At 44.1% G+C, this 8661-nt stretch overlaps 1 pseudogene; it reads right to left on the reverse strand.

Moving 5' to 3' along the window:
- Positions 1 to 2206: 2206 nt before the first annotated feature.
- On the reverse strand, positions 2207 to 2846 carry LOC101672547 (annotated as a pseudogene).
- Positions 2847 to 8661: the final 5815 nt, after the last annotated feature.

Consider the following 8661-nt stretch of genomic DNA (forward strand, 5'->3'; position numbering starts at 1 on the left):
CCACATCTCACATGTTCATCATTCCTTTCTCCAAGACGACCCTCTTCTCCCAGAGCATCTGTCAGGTGCCTGAACGTGTACCTTTCCTTGAGTTTCTTGCACGGAGTTAAGAAAAGTGGTATGGTTCCTACATCCTGGCAGCTAGCACATCACCCAGACCACACTGCCAGATCAGAATATTAGAAACAGACATCAATTAATAAACTGAGGGTTTCCATTTTTATATTAATGAAAAGCAAATGGTCAGTGTGTTTGGCGGAGGAATGTGGGAGGAAGGAATTGTGGTAGGAAATCAACACCCCCTATATAAATATTGAGGGAATTTCTTAGTGGGAATAGACAGCAGAAATGTTTTAAGAACTGGGAAGCGGAGTATTTTAGTGAGCTGGCAGAGAGGGGGCATTCCAGCACAAACATGGCTTTGGAGGAAGGAATGGGACAGGAATGGAATGTTAAAAGATAAAGGGCTTGAGGATTTAAGCGCCAACTGGCTATGAGAGAGTCGTGGGGTTGGGGAGGTGAAGGGGTGAAGAACAGAACTCGAAAATGATGCAGCCAAGTGTGGGACAGACTTTTGTCTTGTCCCCTTGATGTCCACTAGATTTGGGGTGCCCATGTCAGATCTCCAGCTCCTTAAAGGCGATGGCCTCTTGGAAGGACCCCCTGGCAGATACAGCTCATCTTGGGCCTGGGTTTCCAGTCATTCTGGACTGAGAAGTGGACAAGCTTAGCAACAGAGATTGGGGAAACTCTGCTGCTTCATGTCCAAGAGTACTCAAAACTCATTTATGCCTGGTCAGCCCAACAACATTGCTCCCACCTGTCCCTTCAACCCTGTGGGAACTTGACCTGGCTTCTCTTCCTCCCTTGGGCACATGACTTGTTTTTTTTTTTTTTCTTTCTTTCCAGCTTATCTTTGGGGAATTGCTTTTTAAAAAGCATTTCATTATGGAAATTTTCAAATATACTGCAAAGCAGAAAGATGAGACAAATGTATCTACACATAGCAATCATCAGCTTCAACAAAGTATTATTAAGTCACGGATAAGCTTCTTAAATCTACATGCTGACACCCCCTTCCCGCCCCCCTTACTGGATGACTTCAAAGCATATCCCAGACATCATACCATTTTGTCATCAAATAATGAAATATGAATACCCAAAAAGTTAAACTCATTTTGAAAAAAATAATAAGCACAATATTATTACCACATATAATTTTTTAACAGAAAGTCATAATGTCATATAATATGTGGGATTTCTCCTGAGTGTGAGCCCTGGAGCTGGGGAGATCAGAACTTTGGGTCAGGGTTCAGGCTCTGAGTCCCAGGTTGGGGCCATCCTAGAAATCTGACAACCTTGCCAGAACGCACAGTTCTAACCTTCAAGCCCCTTGATTTGGTCCACTCTCCTTGCCTTTCAGTTCTGTTTTAAGTCTAGAATAGAAAAACTAACTGTGCTTAGTGAATGACCCTGGTCTCTTACGTACTAGCTACCTGGCCTTGGGCGCAGATTTTTTTTTTTTTTAAGATTTTATTTATTTATTTGACAGACAGAGATCACAAGTAGGCAGAGAGGCAGGCAGAGAGAGAGAGAGAGGGAAGCATGCCTCCTGCGGAGCAGAGATTGGGCCCAGATTTAATGACAGTTTCATTATCAGAGAAATGGGATAATAGCACATCATAGGACAGTGATGATTATTGAGGACAATGAGTTTTGGGGTGCCTTGGTGGCTCAGGCAGGTAAGTGTCTGACTCTTGATTTCAGCTCAGGTCATGATCTCAGGGTCATGGGATCGAGCCCCCCACATGGGGCTCTGCACTGATGGAACCTGTCTAAGATTACCTTTCTCCATCTCCCTCGCCCCTTACCCCAACACCTGACTTCTCAGGTCTCTCTCTCTCTCTCTTTTTTTTTTAAAAAGGATCTTCATTTGGTCATTCTTCCAGGGTAGGTCTGCAAGTAACAAATTCCATTTTTTCTTTACCTTAGACTGGATTTATTGTCTTTTAATTCCTGAAAACTTGCTGGATCTAGAATTCTAAGTTGACAGTTCTTTTCTTTCAGCACTTAAAAAATGTGCCACTTTCTTCTGGACTTGGTCCGTCCTTCCTTCCTTCCTTTCTTTATTTTTTTTTTCCTTTTCAGGAAGCATTTTATTGTTGCTCCAAATTTAGGAATTTTCACTGACAGAAAATCAACACTTTCAGAAAACCTCGTGCATACCTCTGCTCAGCTTCTGAATCTTGGTTTTCTCAGACACATCAGCATATTTCTCTCCAAGATGGACAATCATTCCACCCAAGACTAACAGATAAGTCTTAACTCCCAACTTAAATAGTTGGCCTTTCCTTAGGAAGCTCTTCAGGACTGTTTTTAAGTCAGTAAAAGTGGTTTCATCTAAAGGAGATGCAGCGGTCTCTGTGCACAATATTTCTCCTTGGTGGATGCTTATCATGGTCGAAAGGCAGATGTGACTCCAGGGGTATTGTCCAAGTGACCATTCTCAGCAAGCAAATTGATCAGGTTGGATGTGAGAGGAGAGAACCTCTCTTTTGAGCTCAAGTCATTTAGCTTTTCACTTTCGCGGAATGCTTTACATAGGGACTCATCATGGAAGCAGCCATTTTGGGTTCCTTCAAGATTTGTGCTACTCTCAAGAATTCTTTTCCCACTTGTGACAGTTTATTCTGTTTAGATGTAGCAGAATAAAGAGCAGTATCATAGCAATCTTCGATACCATATACCTGAACATGCCGCCTCACAAGCTTGGAAAATGGTCTGACCACAGATGTACTAAAACATTGAACTGACTGAGACAGCCCAGACACTGCTGGGGCAGCCATCTTCTCTGGGCCTGGATTTGGTAATTTCTAATAAGAAAGGCACTGTCATTCAAATTTTCTTCCCCTATAGGTAATATACCATTTCTCTCTGTGCTTTTCCCACATTCTTAGTTTTCAAAAGTTTGATTATGATATGTCTGGGCATGGATTTTTTTTTTATTTACCCCATTTGGGGTTCACTAAGCTTCTTGAATCTAGGTTTATGCCCCTTTCCAGATTTGGGGAAATTTCAGGCATTATTTCTTTGAATATTTTCCAGCCCCATTCCTTTCCTCTTGGGACTCTGCTAACAGGAATGTTAGTTCTTGAGGCTCTGTTCATTTGTTGTTGTTTTTTTACTCCCCCCAGTCTATTTTCTGTCTTTTTTTCAAAAGTGTGTGATTTCTATTTATCTGTCTTCAAGTTCACAGATTCTTTCCTCCATTACCTCTTTTTTCTATCAACTGCACCCAGAATTTTAAAACTTTATTGATATTTCTCAGTTCTGCAGTTTCCACCTCACTCTTTTTATATGTTCTCTTTATTTCTTGAGATGCTCCATTTTAAAAATTGTTTAAAGAGAGCTCCCAATTACTTAGTAGAGCATTTTTGTGATGACTGCTTTAAAATCCTTGTCAGAGAATTGCAACATTTGAATCATCTTGGTGTTAGCATCTGTTGATTGTTTTTTCTCAAGTTGGGATTTTTCCTGGTTCTTGGTATAAAAAATGATTTTAAATATCATTGCCTAGGCATTTGGGAATTATGAGACTCTGGATTCTATTAAAAATTCTCCATTTTAGCAGGCAGTCATCTGTTTAGACTTAGCACACAGGTCCAATCTGCTTCATTTGTGTTACCTTGAGGCTAATCTGAAAACCTAGGTGATATTCCCTGCTGTAGCACTCAAAACTTTTGTCATGTTAATCATGAAGTTTTATATGTGGGTCACTTGGGGTCATTTCATATACAGGTTTAAAAAGTTCCTTCCTCCACTCCCTCCACTCTGAAATCCTCTTGATGACTCTCTGGTTGGGAAAGGAGGAATATGATCTGCCATTTCTGAGGGTAGATGGAAGTCCACCTCCCTGCTTGGCCTCTTGAACACCACCCTGGCTCAGGAATCAAAGGGCTTCCTGCTACCCACTGGGCAGGGAGCGGAAGCCAAGGTTCACCTCTCAGCCTGCACTGGCACCTGGGGCTGGGAGAAGCTGGGATTGGGTTGGCATTAATAAAAAGGGCTAGGCAGCACTTCTCTTTCCTTGTTCTTTGGCTAGAGAGACCAGGCTTTTCTTTTCTTTTTTTAAAAAATATTTTATTTATTCATTTGACAGACAGAGATCACAAGTAGGCAGAGAGGCAGGCAGAGAGAGAAGGGGAGGATGCAGGATCCCTGCTGAGCAGAGAGAGCCTGATGTGGGGCTCGATCCCAGGACCCTGAGATCATGACTTGAGCTGAAGGCAGAGGCTTAACCCACTGAGCCACCCAGGTGCCCCACAGAGACCAAGCTTTTCTTGGGACTTCAAAAAATCTGGACCTATTGATGTTTCTCATCCAAAAACTTCTCCAGAACCCAACCCAGAACATACAGAAGACAAAAAGGAAATCCAGGAATACACTATCTTATCATTCCTCAAGGCCCAAAATCCCTAGCCAGTCTTCTCTGTTTTTTTCCACTATTCAGAGGCTTCCTGTGTTTGTTTGTTGTATTATAACCAGGGTGTTTAGTTGTCTGTATGAGAGAAATAGGACAAAATGAGGCTACTCTGTCTTGTCTAACTCATCACCTCCAGAAGGCTCTCTGGTACCAGGCAGAGCTGACACCATTTAAGTGAGAGGAACCATACTCTGGTTTGTCTTTGCTTTGGATGTAGGCATTTTTCTCCGCCTTTTCCGGTGTCAGGGGACTGCTTCCCAACTTGAGATGACTCCTCTTCAAAGTTCAAGGCCACTGGGAATCTTCGAGCCGTCATGGAATTTTGTGGATTCCACAATCATAGCTGAAAACGTCAGCCTGAAGAGGTATCCTGGCTTGCCTGTGTGTGCACAGCCTGCTCCTTGCTGTGTTGGGGAAGATCAAGAGTCAAGGATCAACCATAGTATCCTCACTGCAGGGCTTCTGTCCCCTGAACTTCACAACTGTGCCATGGAATTGTCCCGCCTTCAGTATCTGGAGACTGCAAAAGCCAACAAGTAGGAAAAGAGATCAGTCCCAGAGCTGCCATTTCAACCCTGTGAGCAGTTGCTAACTTAAAACAAACTCCCCAAATCATTACAAATGCAGGTGCCTGAGGATTTTCTTTATCTCTACCTTTGTCCCATGGCAGAAAAATCACACTTAAGGGGTGAAGGATATCTTTTGAAAAGGAAAGTGTCATTTGAGCCTCCAATAATCATATTTTCTCAGAGGAAACTATTGCTAAACAGCAATCCTATTGCAATAGGCAATCTTTTATCATCTCAACTTGTGTGTGTGTGTGTGTGTGTGTGTGTGTGTGTTGAATCTAGAAGTAATTTCCTCAAACCTTCCACCTCAGATATCCAAAAACATGCCAGATTTAAATCCTATAATTCATAGATCTCAGAAGCACTTGCCACCAGGCTAACCTATCAGGAAAAATGCACGTTTTCACTGAGTCAATGTCTGCAGCACCCCAGCGACACTCTCCTTGGTGGATGGGACTCAAGAACGGGCTCCCTGGGTTTGCTTCCTCAGAAGCACACCTCTTTCATTTCTGGCCTTTATGGAAATTCATTTTCTTTTACTCTGTCTGTTCCTCAGCAACTCCCCAAAGTAACTATTACCTGAGTGCTAGTGATTATTCAGGAGGCCTCAGCTTGTGGTTAAATTATATGGGATTGCACAGGATCTATAGGTTCTACACACTCTCTCTCTCTAGAAAAGTTAGGTCATTACCATCAGGTGGAAGTAGAAAATGTGTTCTTCTTTGCAGCAGAATAAAATCAAGATTGGAATCCTTTCTAAAATTACCATTCAAGTCCAGGACAACCTCAGCCTCTAGCCACCCCCTTGTCTCTCCTTCATCCCTGGAATTTTCCTTTTGCCTCTAAGTGTAAGGGGGGTGGTGGGCCTTCAAAGAAAAAATTCTTCATTTTGGTGGAAATGTTCTCATTGCTTCTTGATCCCACTCATTAGTTTGGCTCACCCTCTCACTCCTCTTTAGATAGAGATGAAATTCAAAAGAGATGAAGAAAAGGAATTAATAATAAATCAAGTCAAATTGCTGATAGTTGAGAAATCGCCCTTCTCATTTTGAGAGCAAAAATGGTTCCCTAACTTTTCTTTGTGGGCAAAGCCTCTCATAAGTAACTTGGAATTCCTTTTTACAATTAATATAAAACTGCAGAGTGTCCATCAACAGAAAAGTGAATTCCAGCACCAGGCTAGTGATACGGATAATTTGCCTTTGTAATGTCATAGAGCATGTAATCTGATGGCCGTGGGCAGCCAGACCCTGGGAAATGTCCTGATTTTTGACTGTGGTCTTTAAGGATTGTCTCCTGGGCCACTGAGGCATGACAAGGAACCTCTTAACAACCTAAGACCTCGATCAGAGAAGGACCTTCTCTTCTGTCCCAGTCAGTACCACAGCAGAAGAAGCAAGCACAGAATGTGGCTGGCAGAACCACACCCCCACCAGCAGGCAGAACACTCAAGGGGAATGTGTGGACCCTTGGATGTGGACACCGGGGCCACCAGGGACCTCAGGCTAAGCTGGGAGCCAGGGCCCAACAACACCAAGGATAAGAAGCTGCAGGCTGAAAGAGACTGTCCAGCTAGCAAGGTGCACACACACGTGCCACCTCAAAGGGAAACCACTTGGGAAGAGCCTGCAATGTGGCAGGAATGAGTGAATAACTGTGACAGCCCTGTGAGAATAGTGATATACAAACCAGAGCTCCACGGCATGGCTCAAAGCCACCCTAGGTCTCTCAGAGTGATGAAAATCACCATGTGAACTGTGCAGAGCAGAAGCTGCCCCCGGAACCAATGACAAGAAAAGCAGATTTTGCCTGGAACAGCAGATAGTACTGTGAAGGGCTTATTGGGGGATAGGGGGCTCAGCTCAGACTTTGGGGACAAGTGCAAGCAATGCCATGCCCCCAAGGTGAGGGGAGAGGCATGAGCCCCAGTAAACATCTGCCCTGGTGCCCTCACCATAGACAGTCTTGAGACAGGTGTCCCATCTATCTACCCCAATGCTGGACTGTTTAGCAAGATTGCTTCCCCAGGCACTCGGAAGAGGCTTGGGCACATGTCTGAGCACCTGAATGGCACCTGTACCACCTTCCCTCTCACCTGCTCTGTTTATGTACCAGCCCTGCCTATATTCATCAATTTTCACCTCCTGGCCCTGCCTACTCCCAACTTCCCTGGGGGTCCCCCATCTCCCTCTGGCATGGGTCCACCTTGGCAACCCACACCCTCTGTGTCCCATGATTGGCTTTAGGAGTGGCAGTAGAAATGGGCAGGGCCCACAGTTGAGCTCTAAATTTGGGAGTGTCACCAGAGGAGCACAGGAAAGGGGACGAGGAAATGTAGGACCTTCTGTTCCTTGGGTAACACAACTTCCCTGACAAGAACCCACAGGCCTCAGACTGGTTCTGACAGTTCCATCCACAGGGATCTGGTTTGAGGCCTGGGATGCTTTAGAATAGGACATGGAGGAGGGATGATGGATGCAGAGACAGGAGAGCCCCAGATGGCAGGAAGAACACAATCTGGGTGCTATCAACCTGGGGAAGATGGAGAAACCCTGAGCACCCTTAGGAACGATCAGCAGGAGGGAGTCAGGCCAGCAGTCAGGCTGCCCCAGAGCATGGAGGAGGACGGTTGGTTGGTTCAATGAGTAAGGGATGAAAGGACAGGAAACTGCCAAACTTCAGGTGCCTTGAAGGCCAACTCCTCCACCAGCCTCACAGGGCATGGAGGCAAATACCCTCAAGAAATTTGTCCATCCCTAGGTGGCTTCCTTCCCAGGGGTACTCTGATCTCTACGAGCACAGGAAACTGGTATGAGTTCCAGTCTTAATACTTCGTGGATAATCCTGAACGATGATCTCCAATGATGTCAGCATTTTAAATGCTTCTCATTGACCCCCAGTCCTCAGGATGAAATTCCATACATGAATAGATCACAGACCTAGACTGGACTTGTTGAAATGTAGAGGATTTTATTCCACAATTTTTGGATATCCATAAAGATTCCTTTACTTTCTTTCTGAATGTCTTTTTTCTTTTTTTTTTATAAAGATTTTTATTTATTTATATGATAGACAGACAGAGATCACAAGTAGACAGAGAGGCAGGCAGAGAGAGAGGGGGAAGCAGGCTCCCCGCTGAGCAGAGAGCCCGATGTGGGGCTCGATCCCAGGACCCTGAGATCATGACCCGAGCCGAAGGCAGAGGCTTAAACCACTGAGCCACCCAGGCGCCCCACTGAATGTCTCTTTTCTTTGCAGATTTCATATCAAGCAATTGGCTTCTGATGACCTTTCCTTCACTTTCTATTCTTCCCTCCTTCTTTCTCCCCCATCTTGATTCCCCCACTGACCTCCCCATTTTCACAGATTTCCCCAAATAAAGTCATCCAAAAATTATTTATCAGACAGAATTTCAGAAGTTTCTAAACTATCATTAAGTTGCATGCGTTCATTTTAAAGGAAGAAATCTGGGGATAAATCAAGAATACAGGGCAAATAAAAAATGCCTCATGTTAGTGGAACACATTTTAAAAACCAGCACACAAGCCACATACAAAGTCAGATATTAGCATGGTCTTTAAAGATGTTACCACACAGATGACACATTAA

The sequence above is a fragment of the Mustela putorius genome, unplaced genomic scaffold (assembly GCF_011764305.1).
Source record: "Mustela putorius furo isolate JIRA1106 unplaced genomic scaffold, ASM1176430v1.1 tig00003972_pilon_pilon_pilon, whole genome shotgun sequence".
NCBI classification, from domain to species: domain Eukaryota; kingdom Metazoa; phylum Chordata; class Mammalia; order Carnivora; family Mustelidae; genus Mustela; species Mustela putorius.